The sequence below is a fragment of the Corvus moneduloides genome, chromosome 1, assembly GCF_009650955.1.
Source record: "Corvus moneduloides isolate bCorMon1 chromosome 1, bCorMon1.pri, whole genome shotgun sequence".
NCBI classification, from domain to species: domain Eukaryota; kingdom Metazoa; phylum Chordata; class Aves; order Passeriformes; family Corvidae; genus Corvus; species Corvus moneduloides.
Window position 1 is genome coordinate 135648199 of NC_045476.1, and position 24616 is coordinate 135672814.

Here is a 24616-nt window from a genome sequence, read left to right on the forward strand (position 1 = left end):
ACACAAATGCAAAGTCCACAAGGTTATTATTTCCAAAGAGAAACAAATGCAAATAAGGCAGATTTGCTATTATAAATGTTGTAATTTGCATGTCTGGATGAAAAGATAGGAGTTTGACTTAAATTTTGCAGATATAAGTAGAAGGTTCAAATGCTTTCTGCTGTAGGTGTTAACATTTCTGATTTATTTTGATTTTTGATTCATTAATTTTTATTTTTTTCTACAAATGCATGTTCCCATTATTGACTTTAAAGTATCTAACACAGGCTGCAATGTAAATTGTAGTGAGTTATTTTAAACAGAGTTTTACATTATACTATATTTAGGATAGTGAATCCCAGATTTTGAGGTTTGTATAATTTTTTGTCTTTCCTTTTATTTTTTTGTACAAAGCTTTGTTTGTTGACTTTTACTTTTGCAAAGTCACATATTTTAGCCAGTGGTAACTTCTTTTCCCACATCTGCATTTGATTTGTGCTTTTTTTCCCCAAGCTTATATGTGGTGATTAATGAATTGACTAAACTATGTATCTCTTTTTCATGTTTGCTTTTAAAGCAGTGGAAAGAAGTTCAAATTAATCATCAGTAGTCTATAAAGAATTTAACCAAGTTTCTCTTCATCCTGCAGTGTGTTTTTATCACCTGTATCAAAATATATTTATGGTGTCCTTCTCAAATATGTGTTCATCTGCTCTCTTACTACAATTTATTAATCTGACAAATATGATGAACGTTCATGACAGCATTGAGGAAGGGCATTCAGCAAGGTTCACTCAATCTCCCTGATTTTATAACACCAAAGTTCCACAGCAGAACTGCATCTTCAGTGATTTATTATATTGTAGCACTGATTCTGTGACCCATTTCTGCTGTTGTGATCTGTCTTGAGTTCCCAGGCATTGCAGGGCACACCTTCCTGCAGTTTTTGCCGTTGGAAAAAGAGGGGTGTAAAGATGAGAGACTTAGTTCAACCCTGAGTTTCATGGGTCTGTTCTCTGGGGCAAGGCACTGGATGAGGAGGTTACTGCATTTCAAGGAGGAGCATTTCTCATCCTTGAGTGGCACCCAAGCATCCGATAATGATGTGGGACGCAGAAAAGAGCTGGGAAATTCAGGAGATCCATTTGATTCAGTGCTCTGGCCAAAGCCAGAAACAGCATAATGTGACACCAGACTGATGGCATCTAGCTGTAGTGGTACTCTCAGAGATGGTGGTGATGCAAACCAGAGTGCTTTTGTCTGGTGGCATCCATTAGAGTGCAATAGCCTCAAATAGCAATTTTGGCACAATTTTCTCCATTAATTTATTATTATAACTATAATTATATTTTAATTTTAATTTTTTTTAATATTATGTCATATTTTCTTTGAACTTTTTCTCTACTTTTCTGACTTCCCTTGCTGACTTAAACTGTATTTGAAACTTTTCTAGTGGACTATTTCTGCCACCTGCTCTCTGTAGCAATTATTCAAATTATTTGCAACCCTCTGGTCCAGCAGGGGTGAATCTAGCACAGATTTCCTGACTGACATATTTTTGCCCTGCAATATGCCACAACTGGTACAGATCTATAATTTTGTGGGGTTGGGTGGGAGTGGAGGGTTATGCTTACATTTCCAGTTATTTCAGTGTCTGACCCATAGGAAATCATCATGTCTTAGATTTTACAGAATGAATAAAGAGAAAGAGTGGTTCTGAAGGTTCTCTTTTCTTTGCAACCTCAGCCTGTGCTAGAATCCTCCAAATCCTGAATATGCTAAATTGTTCATGGCACTGAACAAAGCTTATTGCATGCCTGCACTGCCTATTCCTTCTGTTACTGAGAATACAGGCCCCTTGTTGTTTTGCTGTGATTAAGGTGCTGCAGTAGTCTGCCCTGCCTCTGGTGATATTCACCTGCTATAACAAGAAGAATGATTTTCCTACTTCTTGTTCTGTGTCACTTTTTCCTAGTAAATCAGGGTTTTTGAAATGCAAACCCAAGTACTCAAAGTATCAGTGGATCTGCATAGACACTTCATAGTTTAATTTTTGTGAAAAATTAGAAGGAAGTCAGGAAAGGCAACGTGCATATAACTGTGAAGAGCAGACCCTTAAACTGCGTTAGAAAGTGCCATAATGCTATAAAGAGATAAGTAAACACCCTCCATGCTAATGGGCATATATGTCGGCTGAGAGCTAGCGGCAGTTCTGGTCCACTTGTGGCCTCCTCAATTAAGGAGACTTTAAGACCAGTATCAAAGTAACTCCACAGCCAGCAGAAGTTATTTTTAGCTTTCAGCAAGTATTTATTCATTTTATAGACAGACATACTTTCAAAACAACATGAGAGGACTGTGCAGCCTCCACCCTGCTCCAAGTTTCCAAAGCTGTATGGGGACTGCTAACACAATGTCCAGGCCCCACAGATGGAGAAAATGATGAAAGATTTTAAATACAGAGAGACACTTCATACCATGTACTATGAGAAGGGCTGTGGGTCACCACAGTTGCTCTTCCTTTTCTTATGGCTATTATTTATTATAGTTTTATAGCATTAAAAAAAATATTATTACTAGGAGCCTGGCTTTGTTTATCTTAAAGAATTTTGACCTCTTTGCATGTTGTGCAATGATACACATGTATGCATGAAACATTTGTTGTAAGTTCCAGGAGTTCACAGGTGGCACCACTGCTGCTTTGACAGACATTCCAACTGCAGAGTAGTTTTATTTCACTCACTGGGCTGATAACATCCAACCCTGCATACTGCCTCACTTTTGTGGAACTCAACTGCTTTTTGGACGTTTGGAGTTCCGTAGAGTTAAAATCTATTTAGGTGGCATCATCAGAGAGTTACAAGACCAAGAGAGGTGGAGATTGGTTTTGTGTAAGGGTCTTAATCCTCAGAACAGAAAGCCAGCCTCAAGCTATGTGGAAGGAGTGAAAGCTCTTGCTTTTTAGTACAAGGTCAACTTTAGCAAAGGTGTTACATGAATGAGTCCAAAAAGCTGGCAATTAATGTTTGCGTGGTTGTAACTTCTGAGACACCCATTGCAGATCTCCTTCTGGGCAGACCATGTGCTGCTGGAAAAGGAGTATGAGCTCTGGCTCCATCTTCAACTGGGCTAGAGGCTGAGGCTGTGCTTAAGGCTTCCAGTTACTGCCCATCTTGAGACCACTAACAAACTTAGGCGCTTTGAATATAGTTCTGAAAGTAATAAAAAGTGATTCAACCCAAAGAAAAATGCAGGAGAGAGATGAAGTTAAAGGTCAGCATAATTGGAACAGCATCTATGGGTTATCTAAATATTTAGATTAGGTGATCTAATGGTAAATTTTATGAATCTTTGCATAAAATGTTTCCTTAAGTTCATTGCTGCATGAAATTGTTTATAGTCATATAAGGAAGTGAAAAAGTTTCCACTTTAAAAAGTTTCCACCTGAGAATATTGGTAAAAATCATTGTCTTTGCAATCCTTACAAAAACATTTAAAACAAAGTCACTGCCCACTGGAGTTTTCCTTAGTGGAGCAGTAAACTCAGTATGTGTACATGCAGTTTGTCTCAGGGCTCAGCTTCAACTAGAGTGAATTTTCTTATCACACAAAATTTTCTGAGTTTATCTTAGAATATTTTCCACATCACATCAGGGTGAGTCAGAGGCTTTCCAAGGTGGTGGAGGGGGAAAAATTTGGCAGTTTAATAAACAGCTTGTTGATCAGCAGAGCTATGTGAGAGACCAAAGATTAAGCTCCCATCATGATTTGCAATAGCAGTTAATTCTGGATTTCAGATAGTCCAAAAGAGTCTTTGGTTATTTGTGGTTGAAATGTTCACTGTCTTATTTTAGCAAAAATTTAGTACTGAAGCAGAGAAGGCTTCTTATTTTTTTTTTTTTTTTTTACAGCTACTATATTCTCACCTAAATCTTTGCTTTGGTCTAGCAACAAATACACATCTCTACCTTTTTCTCTTATGGTGTACATTTACAGTATATTTTTTCTCTTTCAATTTGTCCTGTTTCTTATGCCTCCTCCCTTGCATTTTCCAGGTGTCTCCTTTCATGATCTGAAAGTGCTGCTGAATAAAGATGAGCCAATAGTTAGTCCAGTCCCAGACAGTCTTTTGTTCAGGTAATTGCTCGGAACCAAGCAGCTCTTAAGTGCCCTGATTCCCTGGCTGAGATTGACTGATGGAAAGATTAAGTAAGGCAGAGATTTATAGCCAGCCTAGTAAGAAGAAAGGAAAAATGTAGGCTCATTTAAATAACGTGGTTTTGGTTTTGTTTTTTTTTTTTTTTTCCTCTCTCCCCACACTGTATTGAGGACACATCCTGAATGTTATCCAAAGTCACGTAGATCAGAGCCAAGCTCCTTTGGCTGGAGAAGTGAGCACCCATCCAGCCACTCCTGAGTGGTGCTGGAGCTGTGCTGGTAGTGCACCCACAGCTGATATCACACCCCTCAGGAGAGCTAACTTAAGAAATTTTACCAAGTCTCTCAGAGAACATAATGTAGTTCTTACATTAAAGCCAGTAATTTAGATTTATACCTGATTTATTTGCCTCGGTTTCTCACTTGCTAAAGACATTTTCTAGTATGTATCAGATGACATAATCCATTTAAAACAAATGAAATTGGCCTTGAAACCTTTGTCCCCATCTTATCAGTATGACCACAGCAGATTCTGGGTAATTAAGTTTTGCAAAAAAAATTACAAACCCCACCATAACCTGATTTATATATGGAAACACCCATTGTAATCCTTGCTAAAAATTATTTAATAATTAATATTTAAATTTTATCAGTCTATATCTAAGAGACATATTTATGAGAAAATACATAAAATATATATTCATAAATATGGAAAAATGTCCTAGGGCTCAACAATGAATCTGATTAAGTGTATTTGCAATATTGCCAGCAGGTTTTTTAAAAAATCTTTTTAATGAAGCACTGAATAATGGAGAAACAATGGTATGTGTTGGCCTCTTTTTTAAAAGATTAGGATCTATAAAATGACTGACATTTTAACGTAGTTTGGAATCATAGTTAGATCATTTAATGTAAATTGCAATATCATATTCTCTCCTGAGTTATAGTCAGTATTACAACTGTAAAGCTCCTGGGTCAGTCAGTTTAGATGACTATCCCTGGTGCAGACCAGCAGCAGAGCTCTTTTTCTCTTATCCTACTCATCATCTATACTGATTTGTGCTTGGGAGGCGGGGCCAAAGCTCCCCCCTTTTCTTTCCTTTGGACGCTATGTGTGTGAGCAAGAGAGAGAGGAGAACCATACTTAGAGGTGGTTGCTTTCTCTCATGGCTTCCTCGGGGACCTTGGGGGAAGAAGCCTACAAAATTCACCACATCTATAATTCATAGTGTGGGATGTACAGGTTGTGCCTTTTCTAACATGGCTGTTCACTGGCTAGAAGAAACCCTTTGTGTTGACAGTCCAGAGACATTTTGGCTTAAGAAGTCAAAGAGAGAAAGAAAAAAAAAAGTAGTATATTTCAGTACAAAGCTTTTCATGCCTGTGTTATATGGTGTTAATCTTTGGGTTCTAATGTGAATAAGATTTGCCCTCATATTTTTAAAACTGCATTATAATTTAATCTCTGGTCCTCAGACTACTAATATCTGTGAAGGATATTCCCTTAGTAAGCTGTGTGGTAATGATCTTGATGTACAAACGAGCACAAATATTCTGAATTAAATGTTGAAGAGATGGAAAGACAACACAGAAAACACAGAAGTTCTTAGACTGATGTAATTAGATGATTCTATTATCTGTTTCAAGAGTTATCCAGCATGATTTATAATTTCTATTAAAAAATATCAGAACACTGTCTGGACTGTATCTAAACTGGTGAAGATCCCTCAATCTTTGTTTTATGTCATTCTAAGAAAAACAGTACATGTTTACCCATGCACTTCACCCTCTAGTCTTTGCTCAAAGCACAACTTTATCTACAATAACAATGAGGAAATCAATCTTTCTTGAATCCTTAATTTCCCATGGAATTAAATGCCTCTTTCTCTTGAGAGAAACGTTTCAGCTTGTTGGTTGGGTAATCTCTTCACTTTCCGCTCTTTAACCATGTTTTTAAAAAAAAAAAAATACAATACTAATCTTCACTCGCCTCTATGACTTTGTCCTCTAAGCCCTATGTAAAACACATCTATTCTCGAAGAGTAATTTACAGTTTAACATTTTTACTTGAAGCAAATGTGGGGTAAGAACCAGCTCTGTTGAGATTCTCATATCTGGGAAACAGCATATCTAAACTTAAACTTTAAGAATTATTTCACCAACAACATACTGTCTAACTATTGCGCTTTAATAATATATATTAAAGTAAAAATAAATTCTTTGTCACTGGCTATATTTAGAAAATATTTTTATCAGATATTCTCTGGGAACAATAGAGTGAATTCCAAGGGCTAACCCAACAAGATAGAATACTACCTTACTCTCTGAAAAAACCTCAAATAGAACTAAATATGAAGTATCTTTGCTTCCAAATCCTGGAAAATTTAATGGACAAGAATGAATGATACTATTTTTTTTAATATTTGGTCCAAGATATTAATTATCTAAAAAAATTTCATTTGTTGGGATATGAGAATGTTTCCCAGTCTCTGCTTTGACAGCTGATTATTGCAGATGTCTCCATAATAGTTCTCACTCCTTCTTTAAACCATATAAAATGTTAAAGACCACATGGATAAACTGAGTTTGAAGGAAAATTTGGGGTCTAAAATATTGGTTTGGTTCTATAAGAAGGGTCATGTTTTATGAACATGTTCTCAGTTCTGTTTATGCATGTAGAAGTCTGGAGAGAAATTTGAGGGTAATCCCATGTCTGGTGGAATGTCATTAAATTCATTTTGTGGTGAATCTACCCTGATCTCAGAAAAGGAAAATATCTACCCGACTCAAATTGCTACTGGAATAAAAAAAGTGGAGATGGGACAGTAGGTAGTATTTTTCACTCATGTGATCTGTCCTTTGCAGGAATGAAACAGGATTTATAGTCTTATAGTGCTATTTAAAGCTGAAAGCCTGTTTTTCCAAGCAGACGTGTGTATCTGCATTTGCAGCATGCCACTGGCTAGGTAAATGGGATCAGCAGTAAGCTGAAACTGAAAGCTGCATCTGGCTGACAGTTGCAATTTTACAAAACGCCTTTTTTCTCCTTCAGAGTCTATGTAGATATGAGTTTCAGCAATACTTGCCTCCAGCCTCTTTTAACTTTCTTTTTAATTAAAAAGCTTAATTGGGAGTAATAAAAATTCCAATTAAGCTTTTTAAATAAAACCCAAAAGCTCAAAGTGGCTGCGGTTGCAGATAACTGCTACTGCAACCCGTGACTAGCACTGCTATTTGAACAAGGCATTTGTTTCACCATAATTAATATTGTACTTTATGATTGTACCTCCACATCTTTCAAAAGTACTGTACCTTTAAGTCTCACAGAGTTACAGTTTGCATGTGAAATATGGGCATCCTTGTGAGTTTTGCTAAGTGCAGCACAGGGGCTCAAGTCTCTGGGTTGCTCGGCATATATTCCCCTCAGCATCATGCTGCATGTCATATCTGTAAGCAGAAATAGAAACGGTAACGAGTCCTGATCAGCCAATTTCCCAGTGAATTAATGTGGTTTTGTAGATTGTCTAAAATTCTCAGGACTGTTTACTGCTTCTCCTACAGCTTCATAGGGGTTTTCTTATATTTTTATTTTTCTATCTTTATTATTGACTGATTCCTAGCTCTTGTTTTGAAAGCCAACTTGTGTTGGCTCCAGGTACCACTGGCATTAGGTTCACAGGCTTTTCTCATCATCTTGATGGATCCAGGTGGCCTTGTCTTTCATTCTGTTTTTGCTTTCATTTTCTCAGCCATCTGTTTCTGACGAGGATGAATTACAGCCCTGTTTTCCAAGAAGTACATTGATAGTTGTAGCTCAAATGATTACAGTAAAAAAGCCCCCAGGATGGCTTGAAAAGCAAAATATTAATATAGAAAACATAAATGCATGTAAACACTCCAAGAACTTCGAGGAAAATAAAAATGTTAATCTTCTGCTCCGCTAGTATTTAATTTTTTAATGATGTTGAACATATTGAGTTAAATGATGAATAGGGTTGGTTAAAGAATGGCCACATCACAACACAAAACGTACCTTTTTTCCCAAATTAAAAGCTTAGTATAGAAATTTAAACCAAGGTTTTTTACTTACTTTTTGCCCTAAAATTTTGAAAAATACAAGTATTTCTTTCCTCCAACAAACCCCTTGGCTATCATTAGAAGGGATCACTCTTCTTTCTACCTCAGCCTGTTGCACTGGAAAATATTCCTCCAACCCAATTCTCTTGTGCAGTAATAATGTGGTACATACACTAAATGATGTGCTTCTGACAGATACAATGCCTTGTGTCACCAAGTTGCATCTCTGTCCAGGAAAAGTACATTTGGCATAGGTTATGGGAATTGAGAGAGACCTACTGTAGGTTGGGTTTGCTTGACTCAGTATCACTTCCTTTCTGTCAGGGTTTCATCTGCTGGGTCTGGGCTCTGACTAACAGCTTTATTCAAGAGAAACTGGCAGCTTGAATTACAGGAAGGTAGGAAAGATCATGCTTCAAATATAGAGCTTTTTTTTTTTTTTTTCTGATCCTTCTTTGAAAGCATTTTCTGGAATAAATCACAATATCTAATAAACCAATGGGTCTTTTACAGTGGAGTTTTAAGAGTGTACCAAGGTCTTACTGACTCATGTTACCTAGTATTTCAAATCCTCTTGAAGTTAGTTACAAAGAATAATAGCTATATGTTCAGTCTGAAGAGTTCTAAGATTTTAGTGACTTTGGATTAACAGGAAGATTTCAAACTATCAGTGTTTAAGCTTCACCTTTCTGTCAGTCATTCTTGACAAGGCCAGAATAAGGTAGTAACTGCAGTGACTTTAGAGAGGGTGGTTTTTCATTAGCTTAAGCAGAATGTCAATTAAAAAAGAATTGAGATAAAGAGCCAGAAACTAGATTAAGTTTACACTTCTTCAACGATGATAAGAAAAATCCATTTACAGGTTCTATTTCAGACAGAATATACTTTCTAAGGTAAAGGCCCCTTATATTATAGCTTCAAAAGTCTACTGGTAATTTCTGAAAAGATTTAATAACTATTGTGTCTGAAATATTGAAGAACTTTTTAACTGCTGGAAATAATTATTTCTTACCTGTAATGAATATACTAAAATTAATTTAAATTTAATTTCACACATTTTATGACAGAATGTTATCATCTTTCATAATTTCTTCTCCTTCTGTCTGACTACCGTAGGTATTCTCTAAGAACTGACAAAGCCTATTTAAAATGGGAAGGGAAATTTATCTTTCTGTGATCTCTGAATGGGGGAGGACTGCCTGGGGCTGATTTACGGCTAAGGAGTATGGGACACAATGGAAGCCTATATACACTAATTTTTTACTATTTCTGTGATCCATTGACAAGATTTTGAACAACTTAGTAGGAGTTATGAACTCAGAATTTAGAAGACTGCATGGGAATGGGGCAACACTGGCCTTTGGCCAGGCTTAAGGCAAAAGAGGCTCCTACAGGGATTCACCCTTCCGTATATCTTTGTTACTCCTTGTGACAACACTGAACTTTAGAGTTCACATGAAAATTATCATTTCAGGAAGGATCACATAGGTATTTATTACCCTTGACTCACATATTCAATATTTTTCTCTGCCTTCTTACAGGCTCGAAATGTTTTCTCTAATGGAAACTGAAACTGTGATTTAATGTTACTGTGTTCAGAGCCTAGTTAGTCATGGTTTTCTACTTGCCCAGAAATGCAGACTAATCCAGAAGACAAAAGTGTTGTGGGGGATGCTTCCCAGTGAGAAGTGCAGTCTGGGCCACAGTGTATGACAAAGGATAGGAAGGGAAGTTCAAACAGTTTGGGACTGTTAAGCAGTCTTGTAAACACCAGCAGGAGATCTATAATCCACTTCTGCACGCATTACAAAGGCAGCTTTTCTATGTTTAATTGTAATCTGAATAGACTGCAGTTTCAGAGCAAATGTCACATAAAAGCTTACATACACCCGAAGTTGGGTAAATCATTAATTCCTAGTATTATATAAGGGATTTACTCCTCCTTGCTTTGACTAAACCCTTAGCAGACGAGTCAGGTGTGGGGTTTTCTAGTAGTGAAACAGCTTTCAATTTAGGTCTGTTTGCCATGAAATGGTAAAATACTGGTTGAAAGAACCAGAACTTTCTATCACTAACATAACAGGTAGTTTCTCTTACAGGTAATCAAGTTTTCTCTTATAGGTAAATAAAGAACAGGAAGCAGGACACCCACCCAATCTAGAGGGGAAGTGAACTACCCTTCAGAGACATCCAAAGCCAGGAGAGATGCTGACAAACTCTGATTCTCCTACACTATTTATACAGCCTGACAGAATGAGTCACATTATGCTACTTTTTAATAGCTTTCTCACCTTCGTGAAATGAATTACATGCTTGCAGAGTTTAGACGGTAAACTAGGAGTCATAGCTATCATTAATAGCTTTGCAGGATCCTTAGCGTTCAGTACTCATGAATCAGCTGTAATATATTGTGACAGATAATCTGTCCAGAGGGACATCAGCATTGCATCTGAAGTACAACCCAGGCTAATCCTGTGAAATCAGCTTTGATACAGTCTGTAAAGTTAGGTCTTGCTATATCTCTCTGAATCAGGGCAAGATTCGGTTGGTTCTTCCTGATAAAGAAAATTTTAAGCAGCTTTTTCAGAAGTACTTCAATGCTTTGGTGTGAGTATTTTAAAACTGATGTTTTCCCCACTCTTTCTATTAGCTACCTACACATCATTACATCAAAACCTCACCTAAAGCATGGGCATGATGGAGGGTATTCTTTTGAACACAATATTCCAAGATTTCTTAGTGGTTTTGAAGGTTTCAGCTGAATCAATTTTTTTGTAACCAACTTATGCGATAGATTTTTTTTCCATTACAAAAGCTGGCATTAAAAGACCGTGGGATGATGTGAGGAGCTTTTGCAGCACTAAGCTAAATCTGTAAGGTAACAGCCTGAAACAACTGCAGATTACAGAAAATAGCCCCAGAAGGGGCTCGGAGAAGTCATCTACATAGTGTGCATGCTGAAGCTCATTTAGCACTCAGATTTATTCTGAGAAATGCTCATATATCCTCCTCTTACAAACTTCCCATAGCACTGGGGAAAGCTATAGATTAACAGCTTTCACCTACCAGTGGAAACCAGAAGTGGTAAAGGCCAGAAATTGTGGTGCTGGCCAGAGAGCAGGTGTTTTTAGCTTTTTTTTTTGCTGTTGGATGGACCTTCAAATCTGTATAGAAGGGAGCCAAAATTAATGTGTGTAAGTTCTTGCCTTTCATTTACTAATGTTAGAGCTGTTGTGTTTCAATACCACAGAAATTTGAGAGTGCTCTAAAAACCTCATATGGAAACCTCATGTGACCATTTGGTTAGTGCAACGTTTTCCAACCAAACCTCCACAGTTCACCTACCAATGAAGAAAGAAATACCAAAAAGAAGGTTTATAGCCTGTCAAATGCAAGTTTTACAATACAGCTTTTATATTTAAGGTACATTTATGCTTCTTGCTGCAGTAATACAAATGATGATGATGTGATTTAATGGGCTGTTAGCACAATAATGCTCTGTGCTTTAAAAGTGACACAAATTTCCTCCATTTGGAAGTCATCAATGTCTTTAAAGGCAATGAGATGTGTTCTTCAATTATGTATTTGCCTATTGTCTGATGGTGAATTTAGAATTTTATGGATTTCAAATATATTTTTTCTGACAGCTTTAATTGTTGACTTCCTTTAGCCAGCACCTGATAAATCTATACCAGGGGTTGATACAGACACCTTACACGGTTGAAAATGGCATTTAGCAGTTTGTGTCAAACAGATAGATAGATGTGTTCAGAACCTGAGCTTTCTTTAACAGGCAATATGATGCTGATAAACTGTGTTCCTTCCACAAATGGGCCATTACAAGAGTTAAAGTATGAAAACTAAATGTCTATACATAGGTGCTAAAGAATTAGGGGTAAGTATAAGGTGTGGAAACAGCTGGTTGAATACAGATTGGGTGTTACCTCGGTGAAATCAACAAAGACTTTGCAGTAGTTTAAAACAAACCTTGTGATTTGGTTTAAAACAGAGGGTTTCTTTACAGGAGGAAGCAGATCTAACATGCAGGGAGAAGTTTGTCTCACTCTGTAGTACTATGTACAGACAAATTTCTTCTGCCTGTATTTTATTTTGGAGTCAGATCAATAAACAAATCCATTTAGACCCCCGCATCTGTTGCATGTCTTCTCCTCAGGGGTTTGATGCAGCCTTGGGAGAGGCCTGATGGAGCACCTTCTGCACATCCTAAGAACTGCATCTCCTGTGGGATGTGAGGTGCTCATGCTGGGCCTAGGGAGGAGAAACTCATTTCTCCTGTCCCAGAGGAGAGCCAGCTGTGCTGCCTGACCAGGAAGTCTGGTTGGGATGGCTAAACCAGGACAGTTCAGGTATTACTCAGAAGAATGGCATCAAGATACTTATGACAGTACTTTTGAAGTAAGATCAGAAGACACAGGTCTCTATCTGGCAAACACTGTGTCACCCCCTTTCTGCAGGTTTGGGCAGAGGACTGGTGAATTCATTTGCTTTGGGATAGTTTGACAAAGGATCAGTTGCTTTCATCCAGCCAAGGCAGTACTTTCCACCACCAGGGTGTGGCATTATTGGTGTATCCTATTCTGTCAGGGAATAGGCTGAAGCTGTCTAAATATTTGTTACAAAACATTAACTAAAGCTTTAACTGCAGGAGAACTATTAATATCCTTTTTGTTTCAGAGGCTAAAGCAGTATATTTATGGCGCTCATGGACTGCTAGCTTGTGCTGGTTTCAGCTGGGATAGAGCTAATCTTCACCGTGACTGGTGTGGGGCTGTGTTTTGGATTTGTGTGGAACACAGGGCTGATAATATAGAGATTCTTTTGTTATTGCTGAGCAGGGCTTGCACAGAGCAAAGGCCCCTTCTGCTGCTCATAATGCCATGCTGGCAAGGAAGTTGGGGGTGCATGGGAGGTTGGGAGGAGACACAGCCAGGACAGGTGACCCCAACCGACCAAAGGGATGTTCCAAACCATGCGGCATCATGCTCAGTATATAAAGTGGAGGGAAGAAGGGAGAAGGGGGAAACGTTTGCAGCAACGGTATTTGTCTTCCCAGGTGACCATTCCACGGATGAGGCCCTACTCTGCTGGAGATGGCTGAACTCTTGCCTGCCCGTGGGAAGCAGTGAATGAAGTCCTTGCTTTGCTTTGCTTGGGTGCACAGCTTTTGCTTTCCCTGTTAAACTATCTTCATCTCAACCCATGCATTTTTAGCTTTTACCTTTCTGATTCTCTCCCCACTGCTGCTGTGGGGGAGGGGGTGAGTGGCTATGTGGGCCTTGGTTGCTGGCCGGGGTTAAACAACAACAGTCCTTTTTGGTGGCCAGTGTGGGTTGCGAAGGGTTTGAGAAAATGACAGGTTTGATTGGGATGTGCTAGACTGAATCTAGATCTGTTAGTAGTTAATTAGTAATGAGCAGGGTTCTGTGATTGCTATGCAGCTTACTTTCTCAGGAAAGGGTATACTGGAATCTAGTGCTCATTAGTGTTGCAGTGGGGATACTGCAACACGCATATATCAAACCAGGAGTCCCGTGGAAAGGAAATATATATGGACAGACAGATTCTTGCTAGATGTTTCAGAGATGTTTATTTCTCCAGCCGCAAGGCCGGGGCTCAGCGGAGGAACTGTTCAATCACGGGACCAAGGGTCCTTCTGCCCGCGCAGGGAACACAAACCAACCAATGGGAACGAGGCTGAGCAGGGGCAGGGAAACCCCGTGTCTGTGCCCTCAGGGCCCCTCTCCCAGGGCTCCATGGCAGGGGAGGGACCCCAACACCTCACCCGTTTTATTTTAATAAAAGGAGAATGAAAACAACTGGATAAACATTACAAGAACAGTTTCAAGACAAAACAAGCCACCCTCCTGAGTCTTTAAATGTCCAAACAGATTCTGTGGAACATCTTAGGGCTGACAGAAGGGAGACAGAACTCTCTGAGCATGCTTTGTGGGGAAACTGAGGCAGGAGAGGGTTTAACTTCTTCCCTCCCCCTTTTCATCCCCCACTCGGCATTGGAAAGGGATTTTTGGGGAAACAATTGGCAAAAGCATGGTTTTGTGAGGGAAACCATGGGTGAAAAAACGGATTGGGAATACACTGGGGGTAATAGGACATAGGGTAAAAGGGAAAGGTGGGATTAGGAAAGGGAGACTGTAGGGGGGTTTTACAATAGAGATACTGTCTAACATGACTACGATTTTTTGCATATATACTGCCTTTTACAGGAACACCATCAGGCCCAGTGACCTGCGATGCTTGTAACCCTTTTCTACCTCGTATAATTTTAAATTCCACCACCTCTCCATCTCCCAAGCTTGGGATGCATTTTTCAGGGTTATTCTTTTTAATAGCAGTTCTATGCACGAATATGTCTTGCTGGTTGTCACACCTTGTTTTAAAACCATAATTTTGCTTAACATTATACCATTTTACTATCCCTAAGGTCTTAGTTACTATGATCTTTTCCTTTTTCCGAGTGGCTGCTGTTTTCTGTCTTGCTGCGTCTTTGCTCTCTCCTTCAGTCGCTCCCGTGTTGGAATTGTTGGGGCTGCTGGTGCCTGCGCGCTCTTCCCGGGGTCGCGTTTGGGGCTGCGCGGGCCGGGCCGGGCCGCGCCGCTCAGCTCTCCGTGCGTCGCCTCCTCTGGTCGCAGCTTCGCTGCCGATGGCGGGCGCTGCATCCACGTCTCGGCCGGGCCCCCGGGCGACGACCCCCCCGCGCCCTGCTCCAGCGCGCGTCTCGGCTGGGCGCGGCTCCGTTCCACCGCCGCTGCCGCCAGCCGCTGCCCGCGCGCCGCCCCTCTCGGTCGGGCGTTCACGGGGCTCGCTCCACCACGCGCTGCGCCGGACCGGGCAGACACTGCCGGGTCCCGCCGCGCCTCGCTCCGCCGCCGACACTGCGGCTTGCTTGGCTCCGCCCGCACGCGGGAACTGCCTCGCTGCTGCTCGCAGAGCGCTCGGTGCACGTGGCCTGGGCCGCACGGTCCCTGCGCCAGGCTTCCCTTCGCCAGGACACAGCTGACATTGCTCAACAGTCTCGGTAACTAAATAATATTCACGAAAATATTCTTCCATCGGCATATATTTTGACTCCAGTATTAACTGTGTCCAAACGGTTTTCCAAAAGCCCTTGGTAAGAATTAAATCCCAAGAAACATAGAAAAAGTTCTTAAACAACCATGCCAGGAAGTGTTTCAGTTCTTTTTGAGCTTGAATCAAGCTAAAATTTACAAATTGTTGTTCAAGAATCATTTTAAGTTTAAGATAAATGTCCATATGCGGCTCTGAGAGCCAAGAGTCTTCCCACGGTTCCTCCATAGTTTAGATATGGAATAGCAAAGCAAAACCAAGAAGAGGAATCCAAAGTTTCCAGGGTTTACTCACACAAATCAGTCGCTTAGGGATCGGGGATCGTTCTGCTCTCATTCTCCACCATTTGTTGCAGTGGGGATACTGCAACACGCATATATCAAACCAGGAGTCCCGTGGAAAGGAAATATATATGGACAGACAGATTCTTGATAGCTGTTTCAGAGAGATGTTTATTTCTCCAGCCGCAAGGCCGGGGCTCAGCGGAGGAACTGTTCCAGTCACGGGACCAAGGGTCCTTCTGCCCGCGCAGGGAACACAAACCAACCAATGGGAACGAGGCTGAGCAGGGACAGGGAAGCCCCGTCTCTGTGCCCTCAGGGCCCCTCTCCCAGGGCTACATGGCAGGGGAGGGACCCCAACACATTAGTGTCCACTTTCTGCTTTAGATTTTGCTTTAGCTTTTTGCTAGGATTAGCTAAACCTAATGGAGCCTGTGTCCCCGTGTCTCTGTCACCTGGCACTGTTAGTGAGGCAATGAAACAAATCTACTCTTTGCATTTCCGCTGTGGTTTGGTGGTCACCCTGGTTACCTGTATGTGTTGATTCACATATAGCGAAACTCACTGTCATGGGAATTGCATGAATCGATTCCCATTCAATTCAGCAGAAGTTGAGTTGATGTGTCCTGGAGCCAGGCTGTGGAAAACCCCACGAGAGACAGCCTGTATACCCAACCTGTCACAAAAGACTGATTCACAAGATTTAAATTAAAAGCTTAATTTTCAAGTTATGTATAAGGAGTCAGTTATTTAAATAACACCCTAACAAAATTAATACTGTAAGGATTTATAATTACAGCCACCTTTTATAAATTTTAAAGGCAGAGAGGCACTGACAAAATATTCACAATGTTTCTGCACTTCACTGGTTTACAAAGAATGTTGCTAGTAGGCAGACTAGTGGGGCAAGGAAACACAATTGCTTACAACAGCCAAGCAGGTGTGCTTAATTTTTAAGCCTGCCAGCCCTGACATAAATTTCTTTAATTTTTTCTGAAATCCTCTTGTATGTCTAATTATCTTGTGTAGTCTCACAGGATGGATTTGATAAGGAAAAACATGAACTATTAATTTTTGTCTTGGGGTCTTAAAATAGCCAGTTAAGCTTGTATTAAGAGAAAAATGATATAAATCTTCTGTGCCAGAATACAATGCTCTGTGTCTCATTAGCATTCAGTTTATATATTCCCTCCAACCATAACCATTCCATGATTCTATGATTGTATATACTGTGCCTTCTAGCAGCCTTCGAGTTTTCAAACCGAGAGGAAACTGACCTTTACAGGAGTACAGGGTATACGAAAATGCTGGGATAACTGACCTCCCTATCAGCAGTTTGCTATCAGCTTTTGCAAGGTATGTTTAAGATATATTTATCTATAAAATTATGTACTTTCAAAAATTTAGAGATAAACAGACAACATGGTACATGACAGAAACACTGTAGCTGGTTAACCTAAGGGGTGTGAGGATAGTTTGTAGATTAAAAAATATGCCAGCCTTTCTGGTAAAATTCTTTTGAGATGCAGCACAACACAAGCCAAGGTTATATGGTTAGAAGATATATTTTCTTCTAAAGTTCTTATAGCAAAAAGATAAAAGCAGCAGCAAAACCCCAAGGAAATCATGCCTCTTATTATTATATACCTAATTCTGGCAATCAGATAAACCTCTAGTTGGGACAAGATATGGTTTTTTTTGTTTGTTTATTTATTGCTCTAAGTCATAACTGCTAGTCATTGCTAATTTACATCAAGACCTAACCGATAAAAGAAGTTTCATTATGACAATAATTTGAAGTATTAAAAAATGTCCAGTTGTGTTGCTAAAATGCTTATTTCATTGTTCTGGTCAAACACGAGCTTCCAGTTACCCAGTCTGATGACCTAGTGTGAAACATGACCTGATCATCTTCAATAACCACCATATAGATAGCAAAAATGCAAACAGCCTCAGGGATAAAGACAATGCTATCGTAGAAATTAAACTTTTCTATTCTATAACAGTAACTGTGAGATTGTTTTATTAAAATCTCAGGTTTGTTTTTGATTTTTTTTTTCTATTTTATCATGAATTGTGAAATACACGTTTATGAATTCTAGTAATGTCAGTCATTTCAGGGACGAGAAGAAAGGATGCTGAAAGGAAGCAATAAATTCCAGGGAATTAGTGGAGAAAACAGCAGAAAATAAAGATGAAAAAGAGTGGGTGATGGGGAGAGAAAATATTGCACACGAGTTTTAGGAAGAGGAAAGTGAGATTGGTCATGACAGTGCAATGGCAGAAAAAAGTGACTTATGAGTTAGTACTAAGAGAAATCTGTGATGTTACCAGAATGAGGAAATGAAAAATGTGTGAAATTTAAATGAGAGCTGGTGGGATGTCTGGTCTTACCTGAGTCAGAAGATCCATCATGTAGTACTGCCAATGTTTTGTCAAGTATTCCCTACACAGGAGTGCCTGGGCAGTTGAGAGTAATAAGTGGCAGGAATTTGTGTGTCAGGAAATGAATTTTAAGGGAAGAATGGGATCTTAATTTGACTGATTTGATTGCCTGGACCTACCTCTTTCTCCATTCTGTGAAACTAGAAAGTGTTCTCCCTGGACAGAGGTAATTTATAAAACAATGCTTTGTGTCCCTTCCTATATTGTGTACATAAAAAGAAATTAAAATTAAGAATGATAGAGAGGGAAAATGGATCTGAGTTAGAGCTAGAAGAATGTGTGTTTGCAGGAGTATGGTTAGAGATATATAATGTATTGTCTAGAAATTTGGAAATTCTGCTTGGAGTTGCAGAACAAAGTTGCATTGATCTAACAGTTATGTAGCTCTCTGGAATATTCTTGGATTTACGTTCAACCAGATTTATTGCTTTTGTGTCATAGAAACAATAAACTGAGCATCCTTTACGACACCTTTTCCAACTTAGTGTATCATGTAATGCAGAAGTACCAGTGAGTCCTGTCTGTATCTCTTTAATAAGTTGCAATTTAAGCAGGTTCCTCCATACAAAATGAATATTTAATAATAAAAATATGGTTCTGTTCGAAGTTCCAGCAGGAAAAGGTTTTATCAATTGTTTGGATCAGGGAACAAACTGATTACTTAAAGGGTTATTTTTATTTTCTTTGTAAACACGTGTTGCCATTTCTAAAAGAAAAAAGTAGAAGAAACATCTTGATTTAAACAAAGCAAAGAAGCTTTCTATGTGGGTTTTCTCTTCTTTATACTAAGTGTATTTCTTTCAAGTGGCTGAAATCAGTATTGCTTACTTGTGCAAACTGGAGCCAAGATCCCAACTTAATTTACAGAATCTCAGAATCAAGATTGGAAGAAATCTTCAAGGTCATGTTGTCCAACAGTCAGCCTAGTTCCACCATAATCACTCCTAAACCACACCCCCAAGTACCCCATCCAGACACCTCTCGAACAGTTCCAGAGACAGTGACTCCACCACTTCCCTGCGCAACTTATTCCAATGCCTAACCACTCCTACAGTGAAGAAAAAGGAAAAGGGACTGACAACTCTTAAATAGCCATGGAATGTGTTATTCGTACCAGTGGGAATGCACAGGGAGATAGCGGATATTTGTATAATCCGGTGTTGGAAACTTTGCTCAGTCAAAAGGGGAATACATTTGCATACCCTTTAGAAATGTAGCAAACCACTAAAACATACATAAATTAAATGGATTCTTCATATTCATAGGCTCCCTGCATGATGTTAGATTGTTAAGTTTTCATGGTTTATTTTGTTACTTTTAATGATGCTATTAATCATACCTTCTCATTTTCTTTCACTGCCAGGATTTGACAAGGATTTTCTTTCACCTTGAAAAAGTGCCTGTTCTGAGGAGTTTCTTCTCAGCACTCCTGTACACGCAGCACACCCTGCTGAGTGAAGGCAGCTTGTCTTCTGCACCGCACTTCTTTCTGAAAGATGGGTTCTTAGTAGTGAAAGATCATAAACAAATGTGTCTTTCAAATTGTTTTTCCACTTGAAGCCTTTATGATTCCATCAAAGAGGAAACTGAGCTAACTCAATAAGCAATGGACTGTAAGGCCATAAACGGATACATTGTTAATTTTTATTGCTGAAGTTTCTTCCTCTGACTCTAGTTCAAAATGCAATTCATATCTTATAATGATGAAGATGATTTTTTTATGTTTGCAACAGTAAATCCTTCTGACATTCTACTTAATATTTTTTGTTGAGATGTGTTGGCCATAGCAAGCAACAAGGCAGGGAGCATAGTAACGTCTCCATCTGAACAAATGGAGACCAAACAAGTTACAAATGGAGCTGCAAGTTGTTGGCCAGGGCTAACAGAGCACCTGGCCGGCTGCTCCGGGAACCTGCTCTAGAAAAGCCTTGGAAGAACAGATTTAGATGTGTGGTGAAGAAGGATACAAGGGTATGAAAGCAGGAAAATTTTTTTTTGTGATGGGTGCTCAATAGCCAGCTAAGCAAATACCTAAGCTTTGTCGATCTCTTGTGTCCCATAGCATTTTAGAGTGTTGTAATTGTGGACTGAGAGCCCTCTGAAGGGGCCTTAGAGACTGAGCTCTGGAGGAAAAGCTTCTCAATAGGTGGCAGAAGTTCAAGTTGTAGGGATAATTTCTCTCTGCTTGTACAGATGCTTCTACACTTTGTTTAATAGCACACTGTAATTTTAATGTTTGTTTCACCTCCAAGCCCTAATTTCTCATGTTTTTTGATTACCTAGCTGAACGAGACCCCAGTCTTGACTAGGTTCTGCCCTGATCCATCTGGCCAATATAAAACCCTGTTTAAAGGTTATCAAGGTACTGATTTTGCGGACTCCATTCACAATGTGGTTTGTCAAATAGCTCCGAATACAAAAACACAATCTGCTTCACCAGATTGTGTTTTTGGTCCTTCAGGTCCATTATTCTACTTCCAGCAGTCTCTTTGTCTAATGCTTCAGCAGAAGGGAGAGGAAAAACATGACATATCTTGCCAACAGTATGAGGGTTTTTATAATGGGAAAATTCTGTTTTTAATCCTATGTCATCAGCTCCTGCCCATTATACACATTTTCCCCATCAGAAGAACTTTTTTTTTTTAATGAAAATGACCACTTTCTTTTAAAGTCCAATGCAAGACTGTAATCCTGGCAGAAAAAAATTCACTGACCATCAGAAAACTGCCTGGAGAAATCTTCTCTCTTTTCCTTCAAAATTACTTATATACAGTGTTCTACTTCCTATAGATAATATGTATTTGAGGTTAACACAGATACTGTGGACATCTAACCATCCTTTGAAGGTACCGTTATAAATCAGAGAGAACTCAGTTTATCCCTAAGGTTAGCTTAGATTGATTTAGTCCGTTTTACTCTGATATGGTCCCTGACTTGCAGACTTTGTTGTAAATTGGATAATATTCCTCAATGAAATGAGTGTATGAAGTAAAAATAGGCACATCTATGCTGCATTTTCTTGTGGCTGTGGAAGATTATTCAAACTTGTTCATCCAGGTAGTCAACATTACAGTTTTTCAGGATTTGGAGTCCATAAAGTTCTTCCTTGGCCTACCACCAGTGACAGATCTAGTGAGGGATGAACAGAGATTTAACGTTTGAGTGCTACAATGGTCATTGTAGTCTCACAGCTAGACCTTTAAAAGCTTTGGTCAGTCATTGCCTAACACTCAGAGCATTTATGGGCTCTGGCTGCATTCCTGCCAGCGCTGTTCCCCGGCAACCTAAATCAGGAGTTTGTACCCTGGTGGTTCTATATTGGAGTTCACTCACTGTGTATCCACTTTCCTGCTTGTTGGTGTGATAATCTGATAGTTTGCCGTGTGGCTTTTCAGCCTAAAGAAGGAGGAAGCAGAGTTTTCCTTCCCTCACCCCTTACAGTTTGAGAAATTGCACGGGACACATTACACAGATAAAATGCTATCTTGTCTGTGGAGACTTGGAACTTCCAACAGTTGGGGTCCTCTGTCACATGCCTGAATGAAAATATTAATAAATTCTGGGCATCAGAATTTTTCTTTTTCTCCCCATCTTTTAGGCTTCTGTGTTGAACAGGTTGCTCAGGTGCTCTACCTGGGTCTGTAACATGTCAAAACAACTCAGCTGAGAATATTACAAAGCTGAGTTTGTGGCACTCAGGTTCCTAGGTGTGTTTCTTCTTAAGAAGGAAACTTTTAATGTGGTCACAAAAATATATGCTGAGTGCACGTCATCTGACTTTTAAAAGGTTTACTTAGGTCATAAGACAGCAGTAGGGTAGTATTGGGCCTCAAGATATCATTCACCCTTGCTTACTTGTACATCTGAGACTGGAAGGCAATGCAGTTTAAGCTCTGTTTTCTGTGTGACTCAGATTTCCTTTTGGTCCTTGCTTATGATGCCGAATTGATTTCTTGCCTTTTTTCTTTCATATATTCTCTGTATTCTTTGCACATATATTTGTAAGTCTATTATTGTATTCAAGCTAGCTCCAGTACTTTTTCTTACCCTACCTGATAGGCAGAAAAACAAAATACATTCCAAAGGGTTCCAAGCTGGGGGTCCGAGGCTCCTATCCTATCTTGGTTTTTCCTGTCAACCAAGGTTGAGACCAGCTCTTTGAGATATATTCTTATAAACAAAGTTCAGTTCCCATCTGAGGGGGGAAGATTTAGAAGGGGCTTGAACCGAGGGGGAATTACCTCACCAATTAAAATTCTAGTTGGTGATTCTTGTCAAATATGCTAATTTGCAAAACCTATAAAAATTGTATACTCATTATGCTGTGTGTGCATCTTCAGCGTTTTCCACCTGATGAACTGTGCACCTAAGGATCTTTATAAAGGCAACCCCTTTTTATCACCCTAACTGTGTCTGGCTCATAATTTTAGGACCAACGAAAAAGGCATCACTTCATTTAGACCAGCAAATGTGTGATTGGTAACAGCATGGTCATAACACCTCAGTTTCAAATGAGTAACTTCTGTTATTCACTGAATTCAGCATAGTGTTTTGTCAAATTCCTGATGGAAAGTTTCCAGGGCTGGGTTGATTTCTTTCAGAGCAAACACTGGGATACTAATGTTCTAATATCTTCCTCACTGTATAGTTTTACAAACACTGGAATAGATTGATATTAAAGATGCAGTTCAAATGAGAAAACTGCAAAGTTTGCCAAATTTAGTTTGCCAGGTGTACAGATGCAGTGAAATTATTGCTTAAAATTTAAAATAGATTTCTCATACTTTATGAAAGTTTACTGAACTTGTGTATTCTTAAGAATACTTCTTCAGAAAGTATTTAAAATTGCATTTAACCAGTTTAATAGATAGTTGTTTTCTGCTAAAATAGCTGTTTTTTATAAAGGCATACAGATGTTGGTTTTCTCTCTTAGTCAGTTTATGATTAGAAGTGTGCAAAGAACAGCATTAATGTCAGTTTAAATGTTCTTGGCAGTGAGAATCTAGATATTTTTATTCTATTATAATGATAAAGCTGTGAAAATATAAAATATTACAGTGAACTATCAAATCAAGAACTATTGAAATAACACCATAAAAGCTGGTATTCAGGTGAAACAGTGTTCATAGTTACCAGATGTTTCTGTTCACTACTGATACTCACAGAAGGGAGTCCACTTGTAAAAGATAGAGGCTGTCAGCTTAATTTTTGTAGCTGTGAAGAATAAAGGCTCACCCATACCAATTTTGTTCTGATGACCTTAAAAAGAGATGCCTCAGAATTCCATTACCATTTATTTCCCTGAACCACCTAAATGCAAAAGTTTTAAGTTTTTCTAACATATTTCAAAATGATAAATATGAATGAAGACAGTGCAGTAAAAAAGATAAATAAAATCAGGACCTATTCTGCATCTGACAGGGCGAGCTGAATAGCTCCTTGTCTTCAGTCCTTAACTAGCTGGAACCATTGTTCAGCTTCTGTGCAGAAGGAGACAATATGTAATTCAAAAGCTTTACTTTCAAGACTTAGTGAAAATTGACTTCAGAAGCAGTGAAAACATCATAAGACCACATCAATAAATCTACAGATACATGCTGAACCCAGTCATCTGTCAATTTACATGGAATTCAGGCTATCCTCTCTCCCACAGAGAGGTAGATTTTGTCTATGTCCATTTCCAAAGACAAAGATATAGAATAATTATCTGTCAAGGGATAACTCTCTTTATAAAATATTCTATTTCAATATTTTAAAGCTCTCCCCAAGACTGAATCCAATTTTTTTTCCTGATCCTTCCACTATGATGCAGTTTTTCTGTCTCTTCCCATGTTTCTTTGCTGCCCACATGACTTGGGAAGAAGAGAGGGGCTGCCAAAATGACCCATACTCTCTGCCCCAGTGTTACACTGCAGCAAAAGTGGCATTGTCCTCCTGTGATGCCCTTGGGTGTTGTTCAGTAAATGAGGGAGTCGCTCAGATTTTATGAAATGATACTTCAGCAGCTGAGACTTTGAAAGAGTAGCATAAGTTCAGATAATACTGTCTATATACCTTGCCATCAAAGCAGCTAAGAGCACACATCCCTAGTAAAGGAAGGTGCTGTTTGTTTTCAGTCTGTGCTGTTCAACTGAAAAACAAAGCATCCAATTTTCTCAAAGGTTCAAGAAATTCAAACCACAGAATGCTTTTGCTCTTGAACATAGTGGTACTTAATAATTTCAGGGTACTCTCAGCACTCAGGTAAAAGAACATTTTGAGAACATACAAACAAAACAAGTGTGGTAATGATAGGTGGTGTAAAATGAGTTATTTTGTGTCTCTAGAGTTATAAACATTAATGGCTTAATATATATTCTATCTCCAGACAGCTAAATTAATCCTCTCAGCAGAAGCAATATAAATTTAGACTGTATTTTCCAGATGATTTTGCTTACTTCTGATCTCCTTTAGTACATAATGTGCTGTAGCTCTAAGAAAATGAATGCTTACAAGTGTAGATATTTATATGAGTCAGCAAAGCTGGCATAAAGTTGATGACACCTTGTATGCCCAAAGGAGCTGACATT

The 24616-nt window shown here is 39.1% G+C and overlaps 1 long non-coding RNA gene across 1 annotated transcript; it reads left to right on the plus strand.

The window, feature by feature from the left end:
• The first annotated feature begins 15972 nt into the window (after positions 1-15972).
• On the plus strand, positions 15973-22454 carry LOC116453220. The gene is made up of 2 exons (XR_004243715.1): positions 15973-16958; positions 19411-22454. It is a non-coding gene; the product is annotated as an uncharacterized LOC116453220 (long non-coding RNA).
• Positions 22455-24616: the final 2162 nt, after the last annotated feature.